We start from the raw sequence: 14,670 nt of genomic DNA, 5'->3' as shown, positions 1-14,670 counted from the left end.
GCTAAATTTCGAGCTTCTGTAAAAGATCGCCAATCTTTAGGATTTTGCGTCTGTTTAAATTTGGCGTGTTTGTTTCGTTGTTTCTGCAACAGTGTTCTAACACATTTTGTGTACCAAGGAGGATCAGCTCCATCGTTTGTTAATTTATTTGGTATAAATCTGTCAATTGCTGCCGATACTATTTCTTTGAATTTAAGCCACATCTGGTCTACACTTATATTATTAATTTGGAATGAGTGGAGATTGTCTCTTAGGAAGGCGTCAAGTGAATTTTTGTCTCTGAGCACTATGGGACTCAACTGCTGTGGTCATCAGTCCCCTAGAACTTAGAACTACTTAAACCTAACTAACCTAGGGACATCACACACATCCATGCCCGAGGCAGGATTCAAACCTGCGACCGTAGCAGTCGCACGGTTCCGGACTGCGCGCCTAGAACCACGAGACAGTGAATTTTTATCCTATATTATGACCCTAGGCGTTACTATGTATAAGAGATGTCGCTTCCAAGTGAACATTATGAACCACCTACGAAAAACTTTATAGAATTATCGAAGCAAGCTGGTTGGTTCGTTAATTTAGGATTGTAGCGGTAGAAAAGTATGAGAATGTACTATGTATAAATTAAAGACGTCATAGCATATGTTACAAATAATGGCTGCAATTAATGACGGAAGAGGATTATATAAGGATAATTTCCGCGATTTGTACATGACAGAGTACCAAACTGCGACGGATCAGACTGTACCACTGACGGTACTGTAGAGAATAACACTACCCCTGTTTAAATACAGCATTTCTGTTGGACTCAGAGCAGCTTATTATAGCCATAAACAGATAAAATATAGTTAATGTTCTACCAGTACACCAACAAACAGCAGAAACGTTGTCAAACAGCAAACGGTGACCGTTCCTTAAGTTATTCGTTAACTGACACAACGTGGAGGTATCTTCCACAGAGTAGTGGTACTCCCACGCAGCACTCGCCGCCATCATGTAGCAACATAGTATTTCATCAACTATTGTAGCCGAAGGGGCTTCCAGTCCTATGACTGAGTGCCTGAATACAATGAGTGGAACGAAATTGTCATCTGTCGTACAGTTCTCATGTGCCGTAAACAGTTTAACAGCAGCAACAAGATGCAGTTGGTTAGTGGTCAATAACAAGCCGAAACTGTGATACAGTACTCTTATAAAGTCAGGTGGCGCAGTGGTTAGCATACTGGACTCACGTTCGAAAGGACTCACGTTCAAACCCGTGTCCGGTCACCAGATTAAGGTTTTCCGTGATATCCCTGTATTGCTCCAGGCAAATGCCAAAATGGTTCCTTTGAAGGGACATGGCCGATTTCCTTACTTATCCTTGACACAAACCGAGCTTATGCTCCATCTATAATGAGCTCGAGGTCGACAGGATGTTAAGCCTCATCTTCCTTCCTTCCAATACTCTCAAACCATGCCATAGTACATTTTATATATATATATATATATATATATATATATATGAAGAGAGAGAGAGAGAGAGAGAGAGAGAGAGAGAGAGAGAGAGAGAGAGAAAGAGGGAGAGAGAGAGGGAGGATGACTGTTTAAACCCAAACCTGGCAGTCAAATATTATATATTCAATATATTCAGAAGTATATACATAATGTTTGACGGCCAGGTGCGGGTTTGAACAGTCATTATATATATATAAAATATATATAAAATATCTGACGGCCAGGTGTGGGACTGAACACTCATCATCTCTCTCTCTCTCTCTCTCTCTCTCTATATATATATATATATATATATATATATATATATACACCCATATCAGAGAGGAAATATGTATAAAATGTACTATGACATGGTTTGAGAATCCCGTAAGGAAGGAAGGACCTCGAGGTCATTATAGACGGAGCACAAGCTCCATTTGTGTCAAGGATAAATAAAGAAATCAACCATGTCCCTTCAAAGGAATCGTTTTGGAATTTATCTGTTGCAATGTAGGTGGTAGACTTAAGTCTGCCAGCTACACTATTTGCTGCAGGAATACTCTAACTGTAGATGCTAATAGGTTCCCAATGGACAACACATGAGGAAATGGAGACTGCACATTTAATGCATGCAGTAATATGTTCTCATGGATGGAAGATTGCACCCACTATCCTCAGAGCAAATTTTCTACAGACGAGTACTCTCAACCACATGCTGGCTGGAAGTGGAACGGCAGCCTGATTCCACTTCACAGTATCTGCAGACCGATAATCGGCATGTAGCTGGGTAAATATACTCTCAGAAAAAAATCAATACATCCTTTTAGCGGATTCTAGGTCACTCAAGGTTTGTTTTTGCAGCAATACATATGAAATACATGAAATTATTACAGTTACAGATCAATAGCGCAAGTGGTTGTGATGTGCTATGTATCAAGTCGTTCTGAAACACTCATATTAGTACACTGTGTAGCATTCATGGGTGGCAATGCAAGCTCTCACTCTGACATCCAGTCAGTCATACAGATATTACATGTTATGGCGAGAAAGCTCGACCTCTTCATGTAGTTCTGACTACAAGTTGCTTGAATCACTTCTCAACCCATCATATCCCACATATCCTCAATTGGATATAACTCCAGAGATCATGATAGGCACTGAAGTTTCTGCAAATCTTGTACAGTACATTGACTTTCAACGGCCGTGTGTTTGTGTGCATTATACTGTGGGAATAACATATAACCTCTCGTGTTGTACGTGCTGCATGGACGTCCAGAACGACGTCTATAGGTGTGAAAGTGTTCAAGTGACCAATGATACCATCAACGTTGCAAAACGTACACAGAATTTCCAACTTGTGAGGCGGTTCTCCAAACCGGCCATCTCACCAATCGCACTAACAGAGTTTTACCACTTTAAAACGTGCTCAGTTGGCCCTAGGAAGCAGAAATCCTTCTCTGGCATGGTTGCCAGCTTGGTTCGCGTGTTTGCACCACACTAAATAGCTTGGCTGTCGGTGAGCGTTCCCTGTTAAAGGATAGGCATAGCTGGCGCTCTGATAGCTGTGCCTCTACACTATCGTTGTGGAATGAGTAGGAGGTAGTCCTGTTGAGAATTGAAACACTTTCAAATTCCTTCCAGAACCAAGGCCTCAGTACTTTTTGGCTGAAATCATGCCGGGACCGGCATAGCGTAAACAATGCGTGCAGGAGGCTGCATTAGCATCATTTGGTGAGTGGCCTCTTGCTATTAAGCTACTGAAAAAAGTGAAGTGTGGTGCTTTCACACCAGTATAGATGATGAAAGAGTGTGTATTGATTGTGATGGTAGTTTAAGCCTTGGCATGGAAGCACTGATCCACAGACAGTCCCCAATCTGTGATTATCCAGAGGATGTTTCTGAATTGCGTAAAGAGCACAGACTTTGTGAAAACTATCGTCGAGCAAAAAATGAGTTAATTATAGCAAACACTGTTTAAATATTAAACTTAAGGCTTATTTTCTGAAAGCAGTGGCATCCGAATAGCATGTGGTTAAGGGTACTTATCTGTGTAAAATTTACTTCCATAATGAAGTGGGTGCAATGTTCCATCCATGTGGACACACTGCTCTCTGTGTTAAATGCGCTCTCTCCATTTCTTTGTATGTTTCAAGTTAGGAGCCTACAGCATCTACAGTCAGAGTACTCATTCACCGTAATTAATACAGCATCAGTAAACGTGTATTTTTTAGCTTCACAGTATTTTAAACTCCACGTTTCAAAAATTAATATTTGTCTGTAATAATGACGTTTTTTGTAAGCAAGTTCACGTAAGCAGCTATATGTAATTCATAAACCTACCTACGAACTGTATGATGAGTTATACACATGGAGAATAAATATCCTGCACTCAGAGATCAGTATGCAGTTTCTCATCCAGATTTAAAACAAAGGCTTAGCTACGAAAATCAGATATGGTTCATTTAGAAACCACATGCATGAAAACAAGGAGCTGGCCACACTCTCACATCCTACAGTGCGTCTGAAAGTACAGAGGAGCGTGTATCACCCCACACTACCTTACTAGCTCTGGTAGCTCACTGAGTCGATTGCTGGGCCTCAAACCCCATTTTTCCAGCTGTGGGTATTGCTCTTACGTATGCTAAACAGTACCGCCCAAGGCACCGTCCTCATGAATATGTTTTTAGTCGACTGCAGCAACGCTTTAGAGAAAATGCTAATCTTCATCCTCCAGTAATGGAAAGAGGTCGTCCAAGGACGACACGTACACCACAAACAGAGGACCAGGTTTTTGTAACCAGTCACCTCAGCGAAGTACCTGTGATATTATAAGACAGTTTCAGATATCTCAAAGACTGGTTCTTGAAGTTTTACACGATGAAGAAGTGCACCCATATCACTACACATTAACTCAACACCAGCAACCAGAAAAAAAGCATATGACGGGTGTAGTTTGTGAATGGCTTTTGCACCAACCGGAAGGTAATTAACATCTCGTGATATGGATTAAAGCATCTAGTTTCAGGTGTGAAGGTATTTTCAACCTCCAAACCAGCCACTATTACTCTGAATACAACTTACATGACACTCATGAACGTGGCTTCCAGGCACGCTTTGGCTGGAATCGTGGGTGGAGAGTTTTTGGGCCACCTTGCCTATTGACAAAGAAGTTGGATGCGTCCGTATACAGAGTGTAAATTCGAAGTTGACAAACCTGAAAAACTCGAAAAATAAGCTTCACACGAAAAAATGCGGAGAATCCAAAGTTGATTATTTTCGAGGGGCTCATCTGCTGGTACCCACCGCCCCAACCCCCTGGGAGTGGGGCGGGAGGCATCTCAAAACTTCAAATGGGACCCCCCCCCCTTTTTTTTGCGGACTCAGATTCTACATAAAACATTTCTTTTGATTCTTAGTAGTTGGCGCTGTAATTCAAGAAAATCCATGTCCTCGTTTTTGCGTGGAAAGTGGTTACGGATAAATAAAAAACACTTATTTACTTCCTAAATTTTGATTCACTAAAACTAAAGCTCTCCCCCTCTCTCCATAGGGTGGTATTTGACAGAGAGGAATACAGTTTTACAAATGTTAACCCAAATATTAATTTAATAATTAATCATTCCATCATCCTCCGACATTTGCATGCAGTGGGGAAGGTTCAAAAATCGAACATACGGGTACCACAGCCAAAATCACAAGAATCATTGGGTGGGCACATCTGAATCCCTGCTAGCTAGTCATAAATTGCCTTGTGAACAACACCGACCATTCCTATCCTCTGCCATTAGTCGTGATGAGAAACGGTGTCTTTATCCTAATATAAGGAAAAGAAACGAGTGGTTTAGCACAAACAAAACAGCAAATCGCCATAGAAAGACCTGTGTGCATCCACAGAAGATAATATTATGCATCTGGTGGAACAGCGATTCTCCAGTGTACTAAAAGTTAGTTCCCCAAGGTTTAAGCATCACTGCTGACATTTGTCATCAGCAGCTCAGATGGCTTGGAGACACAATCAGAACAAGGACTAAGAAGACTGCACGATGTGATGCTACTTCATGATAACGTCTGCCCGCATCCTGCTAGACCGACAAGAAACACTATTCAGAAGATTAGTTGGGAAATCATTCTGCACCAGTCTTGTTAATCTGATCTTAAGCCCTCAGATTTCCACTTTTCCGCTCTTTATCTAACAACTTTCAAGGAACTGCCGTCCTAAATGAAAATGCGCTTTGAACGTGGAACAAGGACTCGCCTCAAAAACAAGCAATTCCTGCAATTATGAAATCGAAAAGTTACCAGAGCGTTGGCAGGCTGTTGTAAACAGTGAAGGATAATATATCATTGATGACTACAGACACTGTTATGTGCATTTGTTGTTTTTGTTTATCTTATGGGAAAATGCTACGAACTTATGAACCAACGCAATATTTATCAAAATAAAAATACATCACACACGTCACACTACACTTCTGTAACCCAAGTACAGGATTACTGTTACAATGTGACCCTGTCTGGTTGTGCTAAATATCATCTGATATATTTTTAAGCAAAAATGTAGCAAAATATCAGAACTATTTAAAATATCTAAATTGTTGTCAGCTGTTTTTTGCGTTACTGCTTTCTAAAAAATCATTCATGAACTGACTTACCAGTCACATCAGTAAATTTTACTCGAATTTATACATCATTCATTATGCAACATTGGAATGAGTATATAACACATTTCTGCATAAATTCTTAAATGCCAGCATCTGCTTGCAAAATGTTAATAAGTAATTACGAGTACATGGTTATTGAACATGAGTTTTATTTTAAATATTATTCAGAAAACCTTGAAGGAGCGTAATAAAATCGACTCCTCTTTACTTTCTCAATTACTTACTCTCACCAACAGATGGCTTCACTCTTGAAAGATAACACAAGTTCGATCTCTACACCACAAACTGTTCTCACAGTCACGTTCAAATTTCGATCTACGCACCAAACTTTGCTGAGTCCTTTGTTTAAACTCCAGTTGTTTATTTTTGGTATCTATGTCGTCGCAATGTCCTAAAATGTCTGTAAATACGTCGGTAACGCAAAAAGAGCGATTTTTACATTGATTATCACTGTTTTTAATAAACTTATTTTTTGTTTTTAAGTTTGATTATAAGCTCAGAAGAATGTCACATATAAGGGGAGAGAGAAGATAAACTGTCAATACAGGAACATGGTAGATAAGAATTATTTCAAACATTGTTGAGACCTCCTTCAGGATAAGTACAAGAAAACGTTGTGAAGCTCAAATTAATTATTTGGCCTGAACTGAGACGCTCGTCAAAAATGCCACAATATTCTTAAATGCCTCGAAAATGCAGCCTTTAATTACAACAGTATCGAAATTAATGTGTTTTCAATCCAATAACGTGTATATTCTCATCATCTAATGCTGTTTCTTTCGTCACCATTTTAAGAGAGGGAGGGAAGATATTGCAACACAAAATAAACAATTCAATCAGTAACAAGTATTACAAACAAGTTGCTGCTGTATTCACAACTAAAAACCTATGATCAGCTACACATACAACTAATAGAAGTGTCGATACCCACAACTGGATCTTTTTTCAGGATGGAAGGAACAAGGTGTTCTATTTTAGGAGGGATTAAAGTGTTTTATTATGATACATCACTTGAACTACAGAATTATATAGATTGCTCGTAAACACATGTTCCCGAGTGAGACGGCCAAACATGGTAACAATGAGAGAAGTGATATCACCAAAAGCAGTGTCAGAGTCAATATCTATAAAATATAAAATGTTTATTATTTGTGGTTAGAATTCTCACACTTTCCAACCATAATGAAGCTTCTAAAGTTGAATATCTCAGGATAAAATTGTCTGTATTACTTGTGAAAATGTGTACCACTTGGATTCTTATCGATAATATATGCAAGATCTCCACAAAAATTCGGCCAACCCAAAAATTACATCATTTTATTTAAAACTTCTCACACGTTGCAAGCTTAACTAAACTTAAAATTAAATATTGCCACATCAAAATTTTCAGCATTATTTATTAAAAAACTTCGACTTGCATATTGAAACTACTGGAAGAAACTTTTACGTTAAGCAGCACTCATTCATGACGAAAGTTTGATAGATGTACCACACTTGCAAGCTCTATGGATCTCTAACCAAACATTTATCCGTTTCTAAAGCCTCCGTATAACTTATTAAAATAAATATGGAGATTTCACAGTTGTCATAATAAGAAAGATATCTATAAAAATTCAAACAAAAAGAAAGCTTCACACTTTTTCTGACTTTCAAATTAAATATTCCCACTCTTAAACTCTCTGTATTACTTATTAAACTTATTGCTACTACTTATTGTTACTACTGATAAATGACTCCTAATAGTAAGACATTTGTTATACTATATTTGCTACTACATAAGACATGAATTATATTCTTTCAACACTGCTGATTTATGTTCCACAGTTAACAAAGTCCAAAAATTCATATTAACAATTTATTTTGTAAGTCAAATCTGTTCTTTGATACTGAATTAATGCTCTCACAGTAGCTAAAACAGGAATCTGACACACAGAAGATCTTTTCATCATCCTAACGATTCTACAGCCTCACTTGCAACTTTAGTTTCCCTCCAACTTCATACCATAATCGATGCTTCCTGATTTTCCTCTTCAATAAATGCTACTTTATTATTATGTCAGTTATTGCCTCATCAAGAATAATAACCCCCCAGGTAATACAGTTTGTGGGTTAATTTGATACACTTTTGGCGTAAGTTGAAAGAGTATGGGAGATAATTTGATAAATTTTTGTGGCAAGCTGCTACACTTTTGAGGGAATTTTATACAGTTTGAGTAATAATTTGATACAACTTACTAGTGTGCACATCATCAAAAATCTATGTACAATATTGGCACAGCTGTCTTATAATTATTACTTTGTTCTATGCTTCAATTTAAATTTATTCCCTATCTTTGTAATGTATTTTTTAGTGAGATAGTAAACTACAGTGTCTTGACTTGAAAGGTCTCAACTTCGTTGTGCTTCTTGTGCTTATAATAAATTGAAGGAATGAGTCTCAACCTGCTTAGTCAACATCTTGCTGGCATCTGTGTATGTGCTCTGACACATTCTCCAAGCATGTTTAAAAAGGCGAGGTATAAGAAATTCGTTTCATTTTATTGCGACTTAAAGAGAGGTAACAGGAGAAATTACAAAAAGAAGACAAAGACACAACACCAAAAGGAAGAGACAGGGAAACAGCAAAAGAAGTGATAGCTGTTCTTCACTGAGGAAAACCGCAAATTGATATGGCATACGTTTGACAGTGCTTCGGTAATTGCGTCAAAAAAACGGAAACATTTTATTTCGGTGATAATATTTTATATAAAGTAGTTGGGTGAATGTCATACTTCTTCGTTATCCACAGGAAGTACAGTGAATCAACACATGAAATACAGTAAATATGGAACCATATATGTGAAGACAGTAACTGTTCTCGAAAGAACAGAATACTGTTGATGACCGTGCAGCTTTCCCTGGAATGAATGATGACTAACTGAAACCCTCAGCTGCCGACAGGTATTGTTGATATACCTCGATGTGGACAGTTGAAAATGTGTGCCCCGACCGGGACTCGAACCCGGGACCTCCTGCTTACATGGCAGACGCTCTATCCGTCTGAGCCACCGAGGACACAAATGAATACCGCTTCTGCAGAGACTAATCCCTTGCACGCTTCCCGTGAGACTCACATTCCCAACTGTCCACAATTCTACATATGTAATGTACCTTATAGACATTTGCCCATCCACTCATTACTCGCGCACGCTTTGGCGATTTCCGTAAGAGTTTGGGCAACCTGTGCGCATTCGCACAGACGAAGGACAATGGCTGGGTAGCCTTTAACTATATATGTGAAGATAGTAACTGTTCTCCAGGGAAAAGCTGCACGGTCATCAACATTATTCTGTTCTTTCGAGAACAGTTACTGTCTTCACATATATAGTTGAAGGTTACAACACACCATTCACCATTCTGTATCTAAAAGGTCTCGTCATGTTTTACCGTATTAGATGAAGATATGGTTCAAGAAGAAGCATGCTCTTCCTCAGAGCACATCTATTCCAAAGAAGACAGAAGAAGCTGGAGGTGAAGATAAGCTAGAGAGTCCACTGGCAGCATCTGATATTTTATTCTTTGAGCGAACAGCCGAACTGTGTGATATTGTATACAGCATTAGATTTTAACTAACGGCAGTAGTGTGGATGACTGGTGATTCATCGGTACATGTTGATGTATTTAATAATTAATAGTGTAAGATACCTGGGAGCAATAGAGTTATAAAATCTAATGTTTAAAATTAAGTTTCCTTAAAAGATTTACACAGTGCAAGAGATACAAAACTATAGCAAAGTTTTTGAGGCTGCTAACTGTCATAAGCAAAGTTATCTCACATATAGACAAGAAAGTTCTGACTGATTTTTAAATATACATATATTTTTAAGAGTGAATTAGACAAAACTGGTAAATCATTATTGAGAGGTGATGGTGATGACGACTTGCGTAACAGCATGGGGGAGAACACATTTCCAGCAGCCCCTACAAAGTCTTACACGGCTTTGAACGGGGTAAGAAGAAGATAGAATTGAATTTGCACTTCAGTACACATCTTAGAGATTGGGGCAGCTATGCCAAAAATAAAAGAAGAAGACGATCATTACGATGAGGAAGATTACGGTGGGGAAGAAGATTATGATGATGACATTCACAATTGGAATAAAGTCTCCAACAAATAACTCGCAGTTAGTAAACCGAATACACTCACAGAACGATTATTATTCTTAGTGGCTTTGAAATTAGGGGGCCAAAATTCACGTGGTAATGAAACTTTATCTATTCAAGAGGAGCTTTGAGAAACGTAGGTGATCTTCTGCAGGTGGAGGGAAAATACAGTAAAGTCGCATGTGATACCCTAGCCTTGGAAGGGTGAAAAAGGTAACATTTAACTTGTGCACCTTCCATTTCCTCTTGTACTGAGGGATAGAATCCTATTTTAATTACAGTAAGTGGTTATCCATCGCAATAAATCCATTATCAACGAACTATTATGATGTATAAAATTAATTTTTAATGGATATATTTGCATTTTGTTAGTTGAAAAAAAGAAACCACTGTTGTTTACAGAATATAAGTTGATTTTTAGGGTAGTAGACAGATAAAAGACAAATGTGGAACTCTTAAGAGTGCTGCTTAAACCATAATGTTTTTTATCAGTAGGGTCAATAAGAGAGCTGTGAGTATTTTAATAAATAAGACAGACGATTTAGGTGAAGAAATGTTTAATTTGAAGCCTGCCAAGTTTGAGTGTTGTCCAGGTTTTACAGACTTCTTGCATATTACGATAACCATAAAAGCTGGGTGTTTATTTTCATAAGTTATACTGACACTTTAGAAGTGGAAAATGTTTAGTTTAAATATCTACAGAGGTTTCCAGTGCGGTTCACGTATGAGAATTTCGCATAAAGGAGTGCTGCTTAGCCTAAAATTTCCTATCAGTAGCGCCAGTATGCAAGCTGTAAGTACTTTAGTAAATAATACAGGCAATTTAGATGCAGAGCACTTAATCTGAAACTTCATTATGCTGGCAATGTGGTTGAAATTTTGTATAAAATAATTCAATTTTTATTTTGCTAGACTTTTCGTAAGGTTCTTCCATATACTATAATATGTTCCTATGCTTTGTCTACCTTAATAAGTAAACAGACATTTTAATTGCTGAAGTTTTTAATTTTTGAAGTTCAACTGTGCACACAAAGTGTGAAAATTTTCACAATGGCTGTAAATAGTTTTGTTTTCGAGATATCGACTCTGACACTGTCTTTGGAGATGTCTCATGACTCATTGTTACTGCCTTTAATCGGATTCCTGGTGAATGTGTGTTCAAAAACAATCAATGTACTTCTGCAGATCAAGTGACATATCATAATAAAACAAATTATTCCTTCCGAGACTCGAACACCACATGCCTTCCTTCCCTAAAACAGTGTATTGGGATTTTGTGGTGACACTTTTATTTCACGTTTGGGTAGTTGAAAATAGGTTTTATAGCAAGCCATAGTTCCAAAAATAGAAGCAGCAATTTGTCTGTAATACTTATCATCAGCTGTAGTTTTTTCGTGTTTTGCTCTACCTTCCCTTACCCTCCTACATTGGTCAGGAAAGAAACAACGTTAGGTGATGACACTACACACATTGTTAGACTGAAAGTCCTCTACATATTTAGATACTGAAGAAACTAGACCTTTGACCAAATGAGATCTTAGTCGGCTTTGATGTTCTTTCTTTGTTTACCAAAGTGCCACTCAAAGATTCTCTGGAACATATCGGTTCCATCTTCACGCAAGAAATCACAAAGCTCTTTCATGCAGTCTCACTACGCGCTGTTTCACTTGGAATGGTTACTTCTACGAACAACTTGAAAGCATCGCCATGAGTAGTTCATTTAGTCCAGCGGAAGCCATGTTCTCCGTGGAACATTCCGAAGAAAACCTTCTTTGTGTGGAGTCGTGATGAGGATCAGCTCGGTGACTTCCTAAGAAAGCTGAACAGTCTCCATGTCACCGTAAAATTTTATCACGGAGGTAGAAAAGGACCAGCATCTGTCTATTGTGAGCTCGACTCCGGTTCACCACCGACAGTAGAAAGTAAAGTTTTGACAATGCCAACCACTCGCGCTGGCGAAACGTCAGAAAAATCATCAAACAAAGGTCGGGCAGTGAACCCAACGCAGAATCCAGTAGGCGATTTGTCAACAATTGGCAACGAAAACTGTAAGAGTTTTGTATTTCGATACTGTTTCAGTGTAAAGGTTGCATTTTGTGAGGCATTTCATAATATTGTGGCATTTTTGGCAAGCATCACAGCTGAGGTAAAAGAATTCATTCGAGCTTTACACAGCTTTTTTGAACATAACCTCAAGTAGGTCTCAGTCATTTTTGCAATAACTGTTGTCGATTATATTTTTCTAGTTATTCTGGATCTTCACTCTCCCTTTACATGCGACACATACTCGTACCTTAGACTTAACAATCACGTTTTATAGACAAAAAATAAGGTGATGATGAAAACAACGATAATCAATGCAATAATCATCGTTTTGGGTCGCCACCGTAGTTTACAGACAATTTGAAATATTGCGAGAGCTTGGACGCAGAAATAATTAATTTCAGGGTCATTTGTGATTAAGCCAAGTATTATCCACAGATCGAACTTTGAACGTTTCTCTCCAGTACTCACACCTGTTAGTGACAATGAGAACGACTGTGATGCAATGATCGAACTTGTGTTGCTTTTTGACAGTGGAAGCATCTATTGATGAGAATAAGTACCTGAAAGTGAAACAGTACTAGATTTTATTACTTGTTTTCAGGGTTTTTCTGAATAATATTGAAGCTAAAACTCATGTTCAACAGGTATGTATTCATAATTTATTAGTAATACTTTGCAAGAGTATGTTGGTTTTTTTGTGTTTGCAGAGAAAAATGTTATATTCTCATTCCAATATTCCATAGCGAATGTCATATCTTTTCGAATGAAATTTACCGATGTGACTGGTGAGCCAGTCCACAGACGACTTCTTGAATGTCAGTAACGCAAACATAGTTGACAACAATTTCGATATTTTAGACAGACCAGATACTTTAAGGTATTCTTTGGAAAAATATATTTCGGATACTACTTAGCACAGTACAAAGTAATTTGCTATTGCATTTTAATTCTAGGCTTCGAGTGGAGCAAACCTGTGGGAGGTGGAACACTTTGCATTGTATGTGTGTATCACTTTATGCATTCATTGCATAGTTTTGACTTTGCAGCCATTCTGATTCTGTCAGAGATATATATGTGTACATAAATCATATAATTTGACACTGTTTTTATGGCAGAAGTAAATATATTTCGGAAATTTTGAATATCTTAGAATTTATTCGGAGGATTAGATAATTTTTTACCTCATAATTGAAACTATTGTTTATATTACACTGTACGTGGTTGGAAGATGGAATTGTACATCAGAAATAATGTAATTTGAGACCTGTTTTACACATCATTTAAATACTACAAACTGACTGGTTGGGGTTCCAACAGAGGTTAGAGACCTCCCTCGGGCATGGGTGTGTGTGTTTGTCCTTAGGATAATTGAGGTTAAGTAGTGTGTAAGCTTAGGGACTGATGACCTTAGCAGTTAAGTCCCATAAGATTTCACATACATTTGAATATATTTTTTGACTGGTTGGAAAGAAGAGTTATTATAGGGTATAGTGCCTTCAGTTGGTCTACTTCTACAATCTCGGATTTTTAATAATTTGCATTGTTGGCTGGAGATAAGGCTGAACTGTGTGGCTAATTGGAGATATGGGGAGGGTCGATTCTTTTAAAAATTTTCCGCTCATGCATGTGCATTATTTCCACTGTCTTAGATTTTCCATTGACTCTTTCATATTTAATACGGCACTATGATTGTATGGAGATAAGGAAGAGTGTGCCTTCTCACTAATAAGGATGATGACGTCACTGATAAGGATGATGGTACCAGCGACAGCAGCAATGACTTCACTTATGATGCCACTCATACGGCTGATGATAAAAAATATAAACAAAGTTTACCAGAATGAGCATAGCCGTGCTCCTAATTATTATGTCATGTAACAGTGCTGCCCAAAAGAAGGAGTGTGAGACGTTATTATAATTCCAGCCTTGGACCACAATGTGTATTTTTAATCAGGTTATTAATTTCGGTCAGTTCTGTCGGTAATGACCATCTTCAGATCTGATTAAAAAATACGTTCATTACATATGTCCTGCTATTAAATGTGACAATGCTGTCAAAACTATTAGCTATTTCCGCTTTGTCAAACAAATAAAATTATGGTATGTAGATAATGTTATTTGTTTGATAAATTCGAAATGGCTAATGATTTTCTCTGCACCATCACATGTAATGGCGTGATGTGTGTAATGCAACAAGTTTACTCGGGGTTGAAGATAGTCATCACCGATCGAAATTAATAACCTGCTTATAAATGAACACTGCGACCCAAAACTGGAATTATAAAGAAGCAATTAATCTCCTGTATCGCTGGAAAGTTTTTGTGATTATGGTGCAGCCTGTAAC

At 37.9% G+C, this 14,670-nt stretch overlaps 1 non-coding gene across 1 annotated transcript; it reads right to left on the bottom strand.

The window, feature by feature from the left end:
• Positions 1-9,117: 9,117 nt before the first annotated feature.
• Trnat-ugu lies at positions 9,118-9,191 on the bottom strand. Its single transcript has one exon. It is a non-coding gene; the product is annotated as a tRNA-Thr (tRNA).
• Positions 9,192-14,670: the final 5,479 nt, after the last annotated feature.

Source organism: Schistocerca piceifrons, chromosome 4 (assembly GCF_021461385.2).
Source record: "Schistocerca piceifrons isolate TAMUIC-IGC-003096 chromosome 4, iqSchPice1.1, whole genome shotgun sequence".
NCBI classification, from domain to species: Eukaryota; Metazoa; Arthropoda; class Insecta; order Orthoptera; family Acrididae; genus Schistocerca; species Schistocerca piceifrons.
The sequence above is the reverse complement of the archived record's forward strand: the minus strand, read 5'-3'. Positions and strand labels throughout refer to the sequence as shown.